The following is a 14,768-nucleotide window of genomic DNA, read 5'->3' on the forward strand; positions in this document are numbered from 1 at the left end:
AACTGCCAGGATCGTTACATTTCATGGGTAGCGGCTGCCTACAGCTTCACTACTACATTTTGTCATGGCTACCAGTTCATGCTCTCCTATCTTTTTCTTCCTAGAAACTATATCTTTAAAAAACTTAGCATAATTTGGCATCTGTTCTAGAGCATCTACTAATGGTATATTTATATGCAATTGCTTTAAAATATCTAAAAATTTTCTAAACTGGGAATCATTATTTTTCTTAACTAATCTTTGTGGAAACGAGGGAGTAGGGGTAAAAGAAGGTTGTACCTGTGGAGGAACACTCGGGGTGTCCTCATTACCTTTTCTAATATTTTCTTTTTCTGGTGTTGTTGGATTCTCTGGTATCTTAACAGTTGGTTTAGTGGACGAATCTGTACATCTGTTGTTGGCATTGTTGGTCCATCATATGCCAGTCCACTCCTAAGGGTGACAGCTTTGCACTGTTCATTCCCTTCTCGTTTTGGTAATTCAGTATGGCCTGGAAAAGAACCTTGTGGTCTATTCTTCAATTCATTGGCGAGCTGTCCCAATTGGGTCTCGAAATTTCTCATTGATGCCGCTTGGGATTGTATCACTGCGTCGGTTCGGGCCATGTACTCCTTCATCATACTCTCAAGATTTGAGTTGTTATTTTGACCTGGTGGAGTCTGTGTTCTCTAAATGTACTGCTGTTGCGGTGGCGGGATGTATTGCTGTGTAGGTGGAACATAGGGCTGCTTGTTCTGCTGGCTCTACCCTTGATTAAAACCGCTCGAACCTCCTTGACCTCCCCATGAGAAATTAAGGTGGTGCCTCCAACCTGGGTTGTAGGTGTTCGAATATGGGTTAAAGTTCCTATTGTTCCCATGTCCTAAATAAAAAACGGAAGCAGGGTTATGTGGACAATTATCATAAATATGGTTTTCACTGCGGAATGAACAAATGAAATCGTTGACTTGGCAAACAGGGGCAGGAGTGCAATAATCCGACTGCACAGGTTGTATCGGCATGGCTAATGGATTTTTTATTCCCAACGCCATCTCTTTCTACCTCTGGTTCATTGTAGCCATCTCTTTTTGCATCGAGGTCGCAATGTCCAGAGCCAAAACTCCAGCTGGATCTTGCTTCTTTGGTGCTTCCCTAGATCTTTGCGAACACCATAGTTCGTTGTGTGAAGCTAAGTCATTTAGGATGTCGACTATCTCGTTGAATGTCTTCTTTGTAAAGGCTCCGTTGGCAGCATTGTTTAGCATCATCTTAGTAGGATGATCTAAACCTCTAAAGAAATGTTCTATCTGGATGCATGCTGGCAAGCCATGGTTCGGACATTTCCTAATTAGTTCTTTAAACCATTCCCACGCCTCGTGAACAGGTTCACAATCATACTGTCTAAAGGAGATGATCTCCTCTCTGATATCAGTGTGGCGAGTAGGTGGGAAGAATTTTGTTAAGAACTTCTCCACTAACGACCCCTATGTGGTGATGGATCCCGGTGGAAATGCATTGAGCCATGCTCTAGCTTGGTCCTCAAAGAAAATGGAAAAAGTGTTAGTCTAAGAGCATCGTCTGTTATACCAGGTAATCGAAATGCATTTGCAATTTGAATGAATGATTTCAGATGATCATGTGGAGCCTCATGTTCCTGCCCTCCAAAATGTCCATTTGTCTGCAACATTTGGAACATCATTGGTTTAAGCTCAAAGTTTGTGTGGGCTGGAATAGGGTTGACTATCCCTGAATCAAAGTTCTGAAAAGCCGTGGCGGCATATTCTCGCATTGCCACGTCTCTGTTGTTTGCCATCTGGATATGGTTGAATTCATTATTTCTTGCGTGATCCCTCATATTACCGTTAACAGCAGGTGGATCAACCAGATCATGAGGTGGAATATCTGCCATTGATGTGCTCGTACTCTCTACCTCACTTTCAGGACTGATTTCACCTTCTCTCTCTTTTTGCTTTTCTAGTTGTTTTCGAAGTCTTTGCTCCTTTCAAGTTTTTCGAAGGGTCCGCTCAATCTTAGGGTCAAGGGGTAGAAGAAAAGATCTTGTGCTCATGCACTTTAACTTACCCTTGTGAGATAAACGACCAAAAATATAGAACAAAAACGGTGGATGGAAATTACACCCAACAACAATTCACAAAAATAAAAACTAAAAGAATTTTAAAATAATTTTAAAACTAAAGTCCCTAGCAACGGCGCCAAAAACTTGACTGGGGTTACGCTGAACGCACGCACTAAGCGTGGTAACAATTCTATAGATGCAAGCGCACACCTGTCAAAGTAATATAAAATGGATGAAGTATCCAAGTATCAATCCTCAAGGACTTCTAAATAATTTCCAAACTCTAAAGTTTTAATCAATTGTGAACGTTGAAATGAGTGATTCTTGTAAAATGGGAAGTGGTCACAAAGAATGGTTTTGGATTTGGGATTTGGTCTTATAATGGTAAAACCTAGCCCGAATTACTTCAAGTTAGCCAACAAAGAATCAAGGATATGCTAAGGACGATATGCATTTTACTTTAGGAACCAAGAACTACGCTTTTCACTTGACTTATGTCTAAGCAAGTTCAAAGTCCTAAGACATTCCCTAATATGTCTATTATAAGAGATATCTTAGTTTTAGGATGGAAATAGTCACAAACTCGGGTTAAGGTCCTATGTCTAGGCTACTTAACCGGAATCCTAATGTCTAAGGCGCTCCTCTCCTCGGTTTAACCACTCAACAATGCAAATAAGCAACCTTTTCAGTACTTACTTGCTAAGACTTACAGTGGCCTTCTTTAAATCCTAACTTTTTGGGAAAACATGTTGAGCAATGAGTGGAAAGCAAAAACACTACTTCTTAGCAACCCTTTTTAGAAATAAAAGGCTAACTATCCATAACCGGGCTAGAGACAGGAATTTAGAAAGACATATTGAAGAAAATACAGCAAGTAAAATGGTTGAAATTGAAATGCATGTGTGAAAAAAAAAGTTAACTAACGGAGAGTTTTGCTCGGGATTGACAGCTTCGCCCTTCTCTTTCAAGCAAGTGGGAGTGTCACGTGCTCTTTCCTCCAAAAACACAATTCTCTTAACTAAAAATAAAGTAAAGGCAAAGTAAAGATAAGCTAAGTGCTGGATTTTTATAAATTTGAATAGGTAGAAAATAACTAAGTAACAACGGAAACAAAACAAAGCTCAATAAAGGAATGTAAAGTGCTCGGGATTTAAAAACTAAAAGCAACTAATGAAAGCAACTCAAAAGACTTAGAAAGCAACAAAGAAACACTAAGAATGATCATGAGAAGGAAGCAAGGCTTGATGAATTTGGTGGAGAAGCTGCTGGAATTTATAGCTGTGTAGAATTGGTTAGGTAGGTCTTAAAACGCTGGTGGATCACCGATTTCCAACTCCTATGACTGACTAAATCATGCTCAAACTGATAGTGGAACACTTCTTCTACACGTATGCATCGGTTGGAACCACCAAAACGCATTGGAAGATGCGTTTCATTAAGGGCAAAGTTGGAAGAAAACCAAGTTTTCTGCAGCCTCCCAGGCGTCTGGCGCATCCCATGTGGTTTTTCCATCCTTTTGCTTCTTTTGATTAATTTGCACTCCCAAATGGTCCTAAAATGTCATAAATACAATATAAGCCAACCACAAACCATCATATATGAATTTTGCATGAATTGGAACTCAAACGACCGAGAAAAAGTCCGAAACAAAGTTAAAACATAGTAAAAACAGCATCTAAAACCTTCTTTTTACGCATGTAAACAAGTGTAATCGCACCCCCAAACTTAACTTTTTGCTTGTCGTCAAGCAAAACTTAGCAACTTTAATCAGCTTTCTAACACATGGACAAGGTAAAGCAAAAGCAACCGAGATGTTCAATCATAAATTGTCTTAGGGAAAAGATGTCAAACCCTACCATTCTATTGCCTTTGTAAGCTTAGTCACTATAAACCAAGTTTGAAATGATAAAAACTTTCTCTTTCAAAATCCTTTTTCCTTTCAAAAACAGAAAACGTTTTCAAATACCCCTAAGGAATCTGCACACTCCCTTTTTACATCTGAAGGTCTTGTGGAGGAATCATCAGGTGGAGGAAGCCACCTGGGAAAGGGAGGACGAAATTAGAACCCGATACCCTGAATTATTCGAACGACGAACTTTCGAGGACGAAAGTTTCTAAAGGGGGGGAAGTCTGTAACGCCTCGCGTTACTCTTGTTAGTTATCTCGAGTCTCCGGACCTTTTTTCTTAGAAATTTTTTTTTATTTAATTTCATTGTTCATTTCATTTTATTTCGAGCCGCCGTGGTTATTGTTATAGTGTTGAAGTGTACTTACGTATCCAATTATTGTGTAACGAGGAAATTGCTTTCTCTATAATTGTTCCGATCCGTTGGGCCCAATTTGAGTATCTAAGTAAGTGGGCCTTTCTTGTTTTAAAACAAGAGGGAAGGAGAAAAGGGCCTAGCCCAAGTGGGCCCCTATTTGTAAAAAAAAAGGGGAACAAAGAGAAGGTAAGAGGAAACCCTAGCCCCCAACATCCCTCCCCCTTTTCGTGAGCCTCTTCTTTCGCTCCCCATTTTAGTTTTTCGTGTTCCTTCTTCTACCGGCACCTCAACCGTCGCCGAAACACTCGACGAACGGCGACCACCGGAGACTTGACAGCAGCAACGGTAGGCGACGACGCGGCGGGTGGCGTGGCAGGCGACGGCGACGACGACTTCGGGCAACGGCGGCGTGCGGTGTCGGCAGCAACGGGCAGCAGCTGCGCGCGGGTGACGGCGGTAGCAGCGGTGCAGGGGCGTCGGCAGCAGCGTCGCGCGGGTTCCGGGCAACGGCGGAGGTGCACGACGTTCGGACAGCAGCAGTGGGCGTGGGTTTTTACAGCAGCAGGTCGTAGCGCGGGTTCTTGCTGCGCGCAGCATCGTGGGCATCGTTTGATGATTTTTTACTGCTAATTTAGTCCGGACAGCAGCAGTTTCCGATCCCGGCACCTACCCATACCCATTAGAGGCTTGATTTACGCAACCCACAACCATTCGAGTTATGCCTGAGTTACCCACACCTAGACGAAGTCGATTTTTGCGGTAATGAACATTGCAAAATCCCTTAGGATGAATTTAGATGGCTGGAAATTTTATATTAATTACTTCATTGCTTATTGTGTTTAGGTGGTGAGTTGACACAGGATTCAAGAGCATAACAGTGTGTAAGTAGCCCGGGGGCGAGTGCGTGTGTTACCTCGTGTTAACGGGATGGATTTTGGTGCTGATTTTTATGTAGTTGCATGGTGTTGGTGCTGATTTTTAATTAGTTGAAGGGATTTTAGTGCTGATTTTTATTTAGTTGTATGGTGTTGGTGCTGATTTTTAGTTAGTTGAATGGTTTTGGTGATGATTTTTAATTGAAATAATTTATTTCATGCATTAGGAAAATAGTTAGCCGTGGTTGTGCACTCACAGTAATTATCGTTGTGTTACGTGTTGTCGTTTCATTGCTAGACATTATGAGAATGCATGATTTCTTGTTATTGGTTGTGCTTGGTTGGTCCGGATTATTATAGTTGGAAGTTGTTACGTGTTGTCGTTTCATTGCTAGACATTATAAGAATTCATGTTTTCGTGTTGTTGGTTGTGTTTGGTTGGGTCCTGATTATTGTACTTGGAAGTAGCTAAACTATGACGTTGTAAACGTGTCGGGGACGAAATGCATTGTGTTGTTAGCCCGTCATATAGTTTTATATTACTTTGTTAGAAGCTGTTGAATTGATGTATTATTGGTACGAAGGAGAGTTTGCTGGTAAAAAGAAATTTGAGTTGTGAAATGAAGTGTGGAAGACTTACTTATAGGTTTACCTTGGAAGGTTAGTGGGGATTGACACGAGCGACGGGTCGGGTTAGTGGTTTGTTGATCTGTGAGGTGTCTGGACTGAAGATGTTGGTTAGTCGTATGGTTGTTCAAAGCTTGAGTAGATGCCTTGGGAATAAATGGCAAGGCCGAACATCAGGTTTCAATGGAGGGGTATTGGGGTCTTGGGAATAAATGTCAATAACCAATACGCCGGGTAGTCATCGGTACCTTGGGAATAAATGTCAAGGACTGGTGCATAGTTCTAGACCTTGGGAATAAATGGCAAGCTCGAACCTTAAGTTCTGAAGAAAAGTATTGGGGTCTTGGGAATAAATGTCAAGGGCCAGCACGACTCGAGGGGTTAGACTCGGAGGACTAACGTGAAGAGGGTGCTAAAGGGTAACAGTTCTAGACCTTGGGGATAAAAGGCAAGGTCGAGCATCAAGCGTTGTGGAGAAAGGTCGGTATCTTGGGAATAAATGTCAAGAGGCGTTACGCCTCGAAAAGTTAGACTTGGAGTACTAACATAGTGTGGGGGTCCCGGGAGTCTAGGCGTTGGGTTGCTTGTATGTATTGTTAATTCAATGTTATTGTCTCGTGTTGCCTATCTGTTTGTTCTGCTATTGTCTTTGATGTGGTTGTGTTGACGAGCATGTTGTGATGTCTAGTTAGGGTGGGCTACTTACGGAGTAATTATGTACTCACCCCCTCTACCTTATTGTTTCAGGTGTGAACCGGGCCGGCCGTGGTGATGACGTGGAAGAGGTTTGCCTGAGACGGGATCACTAGCTGTGTCGGTTAGACTAGAGAATGGACCACTAACTGTGTCGGTTAGGCTAGGGAATAATGTCGTGCAATGCAGACATCGTTAAGATTCCACCACTATGAAATAAAAAGGGGAATTAGACATTGGGCTAATGCCAAGGACACCTTCTCTTATTGCTTTATGGGTATTTGTTTCTGTTTTTTTTTTCGAATTTCTGTCGTGTTGAGATTACGAGTCAAAATGATTATATTCTTGATTGGAGACCTGACCACTGAGGCGGGGTTTAACTCCTAGTTATTCTATTATTATGTATCTCCATTCTCTTTATGTTGCATTAGAGGAACATTACTTTTCATCACTTTAAACGGGAGGGTTCAGTAAGCTATATAGGACCGTTACTTCATGGACCGTGCCATAAATCTGGGCCTTTACAGATGAGCTACGATTCGGCGTAGACGGCGATGACGAGCGAATATATTAGGCAGCGGCAACAACATCGAGGTTCCGTTCTTCCTTCTCCTCTCTTCCCTAATATGTGCTCGTTTTCATCTCTTTCTAGTTTGGTAACTTCTCATTTTCTTCTGGTTTGAGTTTGGGTTATTTTATCTATAACTTCTAGTTTTTTTCTCTTTCTCTGTTGTGCCCTATTTCACGAATGAAAAAAAAATCGATTGAGTTTAGATGAGAAGGGAAGGGAAGGGAATAGGATAATCTTTTTTGTTGGACCGAGAAGAAGACTCATTTCACACAAATTCCATTAATCTTGTTTGTTTATTGGTAACGCAAATCGAGTATGAGAGAGAAAAAAACTTTTAGATTTGGCTAAAGTGGGAAAGTTGTATAAGAAAAGATGGTTCTTTTACTTTCTCTCTCCTTCTGTGTGTTATATTTAGTTTTGTTGTGAACCCACCAATAAGAAAAAGAGAAAGGAGGAAGCTAGTAGATGTATAACGTGGGGGAAAGAGAAATTTTAGGATTTTTCTCAATATTTTAATTTTGCCCCTCCCTGCGCTACTCTCGTCTCCAAAAATGAGAGAGAGACTTATAGAGAGATTTTGAAAGAAGGGTATTAAGGATAGGGTGTGCACTAGTAAAAATTTGAGTTCTCGTAACGTGACGCTTTCGGGTAAGCCCACCAAAAACCAAAAACTCCTCCGTCGGCTGCTGTTGTTAAACAAAAAAGAAAAAGAAGAATGTGTGGGAAATGTATTCTCTATTTTCATCTGATTAAAATTTTTCTCTGCTCCCATCATTCAAAGAATGAATTGGCAACCTCCAACATATTTTTGAAGTGTGGCTATAGGTGTGAAATGTATAATAACCAAAAGAACAAGTCCAATGGAAGAAAAAGAAGAGAGAAATGTTTTTTTTTCTGGGAAATAACTGTAAGCTAGCAAACCCAAAACGATTGTGAGTGTAACTATGAGAGAGTTGGAGAACTTATGAATTTTGTTAAAGCATCATGCTCACGTAACTTTTCACTAATTTAATTAATTTGATACACTTTGTTTCGTTCATAACCTTCCATGTTTACTAGCTACCACTTTACACACCCCACTTTATCAATCTTTTGTTTCTTAATCATTTCTATTTTGCTTCTTAAGAGCCCGACAAAGTACACAAGCTTAACCATTGTTTTTTTTTTTTAGATGAAACTTTCATAAATTCAGTACTGGATAAGTCGTGGATGACAAAAAACACTTTGATGTTGCCACTAAAGAATGTGCTGCTCGAATTGTAAGTTTCTGTGTTTTTTATTTCAATGAGATTTAGAAAGTGGGATGTTTAGATGATAATATGATAATAAATATTTGTGATAGGATGAGTTGGCTACAATACACAAGGGCGAAGATGTTTTAACTGAAGCATTAAGCACCCCCGAACATAGAGGTCGTGCGAGGGGATTAGGTGAGTTTGTTTCACCATCCCTATATTTTAATGTTGCCAAAAGGAAGTCAGATTTGGGATTGCAACCTTTAAGACCAAGCCGAATTGAAGACTTAGAGCTCATAACCAAAAAAATCCACAACTAAAGTCAGTAATGTCTCAAAGAAAAAGGAGAAAGGGGAGGAAGTTGTCAATGCACCTATTAAAGTTTTTATCTCGGATGAACAACCAACAATGGTAACTAATTTGTTTTAGTTTTGGCGCTTACTGTTTTTAGGCACGACACTTAGCTTTTTTGTGCATAACATTTAGCATTTTGCTTTTAAATTTTCTAAGGGAAAACTGTGTCATCTGGCTATTGGATCAGTGGAGAACATTGTTGCAGTTGGCACAATATTTGATAATGACGTTCAAAGTCCAACAATTCATGGAGTGCCATTGGTAGCTTCGTGGCATGGCCTCGTCGACTAGTAATTTTAAATGAGGAGAAAAAGGTATGTCTTGTTCTAACTTGAGTGAAGTTTTAACTTTTCATTTGTTAAATGTTGTTTGTAATTTTGTTTGTCAATGGTTCCTTATCCTCGAACATCCAAGCCAAGAACACAATCATCTGAACATATTGATGTCCACATGACTATTAAACTCCTAAATCAATATGTCGTGCGTTCAATGAACAACAAGGATGTAATTGAATTCAATATCGGTGATTACATATTTGGAAGGGAGAAGATCATTAGTTTAACACGTCATGACATCATGCAATAGTGCGAGATGATTGAAATAGGCTATATGTGTGTACTCACGTACATCGTATATTAAATCTATTTCATATCTTAACTTTGCTAACTATGAAGTTTAATGTTTTACAATTATATGTTTAGGTATCTTTGGAATGAATGTGAGGAGGAGACACATAAGAAGTTCTTGGTGGTTGACCCGGACAACATTTTACTACAAATGATGTCTCAAGAAACTTGTTCTAGATCTAGCCAACAGGTTAGACATGAGTAACTTGGAACAAGTAGTACTCATCCCACGTAATGGCGGGTAAGCTAGTAATTTAACTTGATTTTACTTATTTATAGTTTCTTTTATCCATCCATGAATGTAATATTATCATGTTGGTTATTAATAGTTTTCACTGGAAGTTGTTTGTTATACATCTTCGAGAGAATTGTGTTTATGTATTGGACTCTCTAAAAAGTAAGAAAATTATAAGGGAATCATAAATACATAGGTGCCTTGAACTCTTATAGTTATAATTTTTATAATTATGTCATTCTAATGTTTCAAGTTATTTAGATCATTGAAAATGTGGCAAGCTTAACACTCTATTTAACATTGTCGTAGTACTACAATTTGGAAACCTGTGAAGGTAAACTTGCATTTTATTACATTTTAAATATGCTCGAATTTGCATTGAAATCCTTTGTTAACTCATAATTATGTTATTTTTCAAATTTTCTATATGTAGTGTCCTCGGCAACTAGGTTCTATCGAGTGTAGGTACTATTTGCAAAAGTATATACGAGAAATAGTGCGGAATCCTAATACTCCTATAACTAAATTTGTATGTATTATCATATACCTTTATGTGTTTATATATGCTTTATCCTTATATTAATCAGTATCATCTTTCTTTTTTTGTAGTTTAATACAAGAAAATGCCTACAAACAAGAAGAAATGGACGAAGTCCGAATAGAATGGACATCATTTTTTGGACAATTTGTGTAGTACCGATGGATTCATTACTTCTGTTTATTTGATGTAAGTATTTGGTTCGGGTTACTTTCTGTAGTAGTACTTAGCATATTTGAAATACTTGGTCTTGTTTATAATATATAGAAGTTTGGATTGTTATATAGTTGGTTAGTCACGTCTCGACAACCAACTATTTTTTTAATTAAATTATTCACGAAATAATGACGGTCAATATCTGTCATGAAATATAGTCATTCCACGACGCACATACGAGACGTAGATACAATGACGTACAAACAATGACGCTCAAATGATGACGTACAAACAATGACGCACAAACGATGATGTACAAACAATGTCGCACATATAATGACGGGTAAAAACTGTCATGCAAAATTAAACGAAACAAGGACACTCGTAATGTAACGTCCTCAAAATTACTACAAGGTACGGGGTATTTGCTGCCATAACTAAACACTTTTTCTTTTCTTTTTTTTTCTTTTATGGAACATGAGACGGAGGAAAAGCCTGTGGGGCTTCAGTCATAACAAAAGGGCACCTGGAAACTCAGATTGGCCTCAATGGCTAGCAACCCAACTAAGTAAAGATCCGGATCCAAAAAGAAACACGCAATTTGCCTCAGTGGCTAAAACCAATCAAGGAAAGTTACAATTATTTGCTTTCACAATTCAACAACTCAACCTGGTTTTAAACAATATTAGTGAATCCGGGCGGCTAACAACTCGGTAAAGAACAAGTATGAAATAAAAGAAAAGAACAAAGACATAAACAAAAGAAAGAAACGCCCGCGAGCCAACAACTCTGACAATGCTGGCACTAAGTTTCTAAATGCGAAGGCAAAGGAATCCCAGTACAACTATCCTAACAAAACAAAACTAGTGGTCCCTCCTCGGTCAAGCCTTCTCCACGTCATCACCACGGCCGTGGGTCCTGTTCTCACCTGAAAACCAACAACATAGAGGGGGGGTGAGTATATAATATACTCCGTAAGTAGCACTCACCAAACAGACACCAAACAACATGCTCACAATCACATCTGCATCATATACAACAATTTAAGTAATAAGGATCAAGAACTAATAATAGTAAAGTGACCTCTCGACACTCCAACCAACCTTGGAACTATCGTGGCTTTGATTTGCACAACCCGCTAGCTCCTAACTCTTTCAACATACAACTCATACCGACCCCGAGTTAGTACTCCAAGGCTAGCCCTTTGGGGCGCATTGGTCCTTGACATTTATCCCCAAGGTACCAATGACCCTCCATAGAAGCTTGGCGTTCGACCCTGCTACTTATTCCCAAGGTCTGGGGTTACACACCGGTCCTTGACATTTATTCCCAAGGTACTGATATCTAATCAACGTATTGGTTCTTGGCCCCACCCCGTATAAAATCAAAGCTAGTCTCAGTTAGATTCATCGTGCCGACCCCCGACCCTTTGTACCCGGAGCCTCGACACCCACAGAGACGTATCAGCCCCTGACTCTTTACTCACGGGAATTAACCCTCATTCCATTCCTACCCGAACCATACAGCACCGACGAAACCACCTCTTGCCTCCAACAAGTGTTCCAATCACAAAAACTCATCCTGCCTGCCACAGCAACCTACTCATTAAGGTGGACCCAATACTCCTACGACTAGGCCTTAGTACCCACAACCAGACCTCTCAAAATGTCAGGGATCCTACTCACACGGCTAGCATATCACACCAACGTTTTACCATACGACAGATGCAACAAGTCCATCAACAACAACAAACAAGCATAATGTACGTCTTAATTACATGATTTATTCTAAACGAAACCAAGCGACCTGTACAAATCACTCAACTAGGGACGACCTCATGAAACATAGAATCCATCAACAGATGCAACGAGTCCGTCAACAACAACAAACAAGCATAATGAACGCCTTAATTACATGGCTTATTCTAAACGAAACCAAGCAACATGTAAAAATCACTCAACTAGGGACAACCTCATGAAACATAGAATCCATCAACAGATGCAACAAGTCCATCAACAACAACAAACAAGCATAATGCACGCTTTAATTACATGGTTTATTATAAACGAACCCAAGCAACCTGTACAAATCACTCAACTATCCAACATACGCTGAAATATCGACACGACAGTCATAATCAGAAACATAGACTTCCACAGATGCTTCACAACATTCTAGCCAGCATAACTACAAGTTCAGCAACAATGGCAATATTCAGTCATAACCAAATCTAACGTCAAAAATTATAGTAGAATCCATTCGTCCATAATTATCTCAACGAACAAAAGACAACCAGAATCAATAGTAACAGACATTCAAATCTAGATTAATGCGAATATAAACACACAGACTTATCCAAGGAATTTAGCACACATTCACACGCACACGTCCCCCCCGGTACTACTTACACACTGCTAGGATTCCAAAGCACGCGCCGATTCAACACCTAAACACCAAGGGAAAAGAAAAAGCAATTAAATAGAAGTTCAGCCATCGAACTAGTTCTAAGGTGCTATAAATGCATCGTTACCGCCAGAAACGATTTCGTTCAGCTGCGGGTAGCCACCAAAACACTATAAAACTCCGCTGTTTGAAATTCCCCGCTGTCACCACCGCACGCTGCTAGCACGAATAGAGTCGTCGCCCGCCGCTGCCACGAACGGACGCCGCCGCTGCACACCCAGCTGTCCGAACACACCACCACACCAACGCCGCACGCCGCCTGTTGTCCTCGAACACACCGCCGTACGCCGCTAGCACGAACGGAGTCGCCGCCCACCGCTGCCACGAACGGACGCCGCTGCTGCGGACCTCGATGTCCGAACACACCGCCGCGCCCGTTGCCGTGAAATGGAGCCGTCGCCGCGCCTGCCGCCGTGGACTAGGTCATCGTGTCGTCGCCGGTGGTGGTCGTCGGAGGAAGGCTCGCCGGCGAAGTCGTGAGGCAGCCCTAGAGGATAGAGAGGCTAAACGTGAAGATGGGGAAAAAGAAAGCTAGGGTTTTTTTTCTTCTCTCTTTATAACTCCTTGTTTTAATTTCTAAATGGCTAGGGTTTTGGGCATTTGACAAATCCACACGAGGCCCCTTCTTGGAGAAGTTTTGGGCTCCTAATAAAGCCCATTTAACTAAAAATTGAACGAAAGAAAACAAGGCCCATGGACTCCAAAAGATTACGATTGCAGACCTCACCTCCCTATATTTAGTTAATTCTCCTAACATAAATAAGCAATCGGCCCAACGACCCAGGCAAGTACCACGGCAACACACTCACAGTCAACAACCATTAAATACATACATAAAACCAATAACTCACAACAAATACTACAGTAGTTCAAAAGAACTGACACAGAGCAATTAGATAAATTTAAAATTATTTCTGAGAAGAAACCCCCGGGACTCGAGGGTAACCTGACCTGAGTAACGTAGGCCGGAGCTGAGTAACGCGGGGCGTTACATGTAAAGATGTCGGTCAACGCCCATCATTGTTATCCTTCCATGACGGGCATGCCCGTTATGGAAAGAAGATTTACATGACAAGTAATGCCCGACATTAAAACTGTCTGTCATTGAAAAGAAACAAGGACACTCGAAAAGGTGTCGGTCACTGACCGACATGGTTACTCGTTAATGAGGGGCAATGCCCGTCATGAAAGGGCCAATTTGTTGTAGTGTACGTTCTTCAAGGGCTTACGGAGGTTCCTCGACAGCTGAGAGAGATTGTTCCAATCACTCCGACCTACACTTCTCTTGAGCTTGACCATTTCGAGCTCAAACATTTGGCGCCGTCTGTGGGGAGTCGACGTTTGAGAAGTCAGTCTTACCTCTGCAAGCTGAGCTGATGGCCCAAACACGCTCTCAGCAGTCTCACTCACAGCTCTCGCTGACTCACTCTCCGAGGGCGGCAACTACTGCCCTCAACGCCCATCCTCGTTGCACAAGAGGCTATCAAGGAAAATGGAGGTCGGCCTATCATGATTGATCCCATAGTGGCTCGGGACTTCCACCTTGCCTCGAACGAGTTTCCACCACTCCAGCCTCAGAAGAACGGTCTACCACCTCGTGTTTCTCGTATTCAAGGCTGGGGGAACACGGGTACGCGTTTCGGAGCAAGTACCAACGTAGGTGTGGATCCTATCGTTGTAGCTAATGTGATTGTCGAGCTGACTGAGGTCAAAGCGCGGCTGGAAGCAGTTGAGAGGGGAAGCGAGATGTCTGACTCTTCTGCCTCTAAGGACTCTGCCAGGGGGAAAGATTTGATGCACCCGACCAAAAGGACAGAGTATCAGTTCCGACATGCTAGGATGCTCTGAGTTGGAACGACCTCGCATGGGCACCAACACTCGGGGTTGGGCGGTACCCAGGTGCTCAGGTGCAAGGCCATCCTGAGCAAGATGACCAGGTGGAGAATCAACGCCTGAGGGTCTGACTACCTCGGACCTATCAGGCAGCACTCGACAGCTACAGCGCCTGCTAGGGCCGAGGCGAGGGACCATTGAGGCGATGGTGGATGGCACCCGAGGATCAGGAGTACTAGGCC

The 14,768-nt window shown here is 41.5% G+C and overlaps 1 non-coding gene across 1 annotated transcript; it reads left to right on the forward strand.

The window, feature by feature from the left end:
- Positions 1-1,302: 1,302 nt before the first annotated feature.
- Positions 1,303-1,409, forward strand: LOC148209110 (small nucleolar RNA R71). Its single transcript, XR_015787472.1, has one exon. It is a non-coding gene; the product is annotated as a small nucleolar RNA R71 (small nucleolar RNA).
- Positions 1,410-14,768: the final 13,359 nt, after the last annotated feature.

This window comes from Momordica charantia, assembly GCF_013281855.1.
Source record: "Momordica charantia cultivar OHB3-1 chromosome 9 unlocalized genomic scaffold, Mcharantia_2.0 BLBB01000009.1, whole genome shotgun sequence".
In the NCBI taxonomy this organism is placed as follows: Eukaryota; Viridiplantae; Streptophyta; class Magnoliopsida; order Cucurbitales; family Cucurbitaceae; genus Momordica; species Momordica charantia.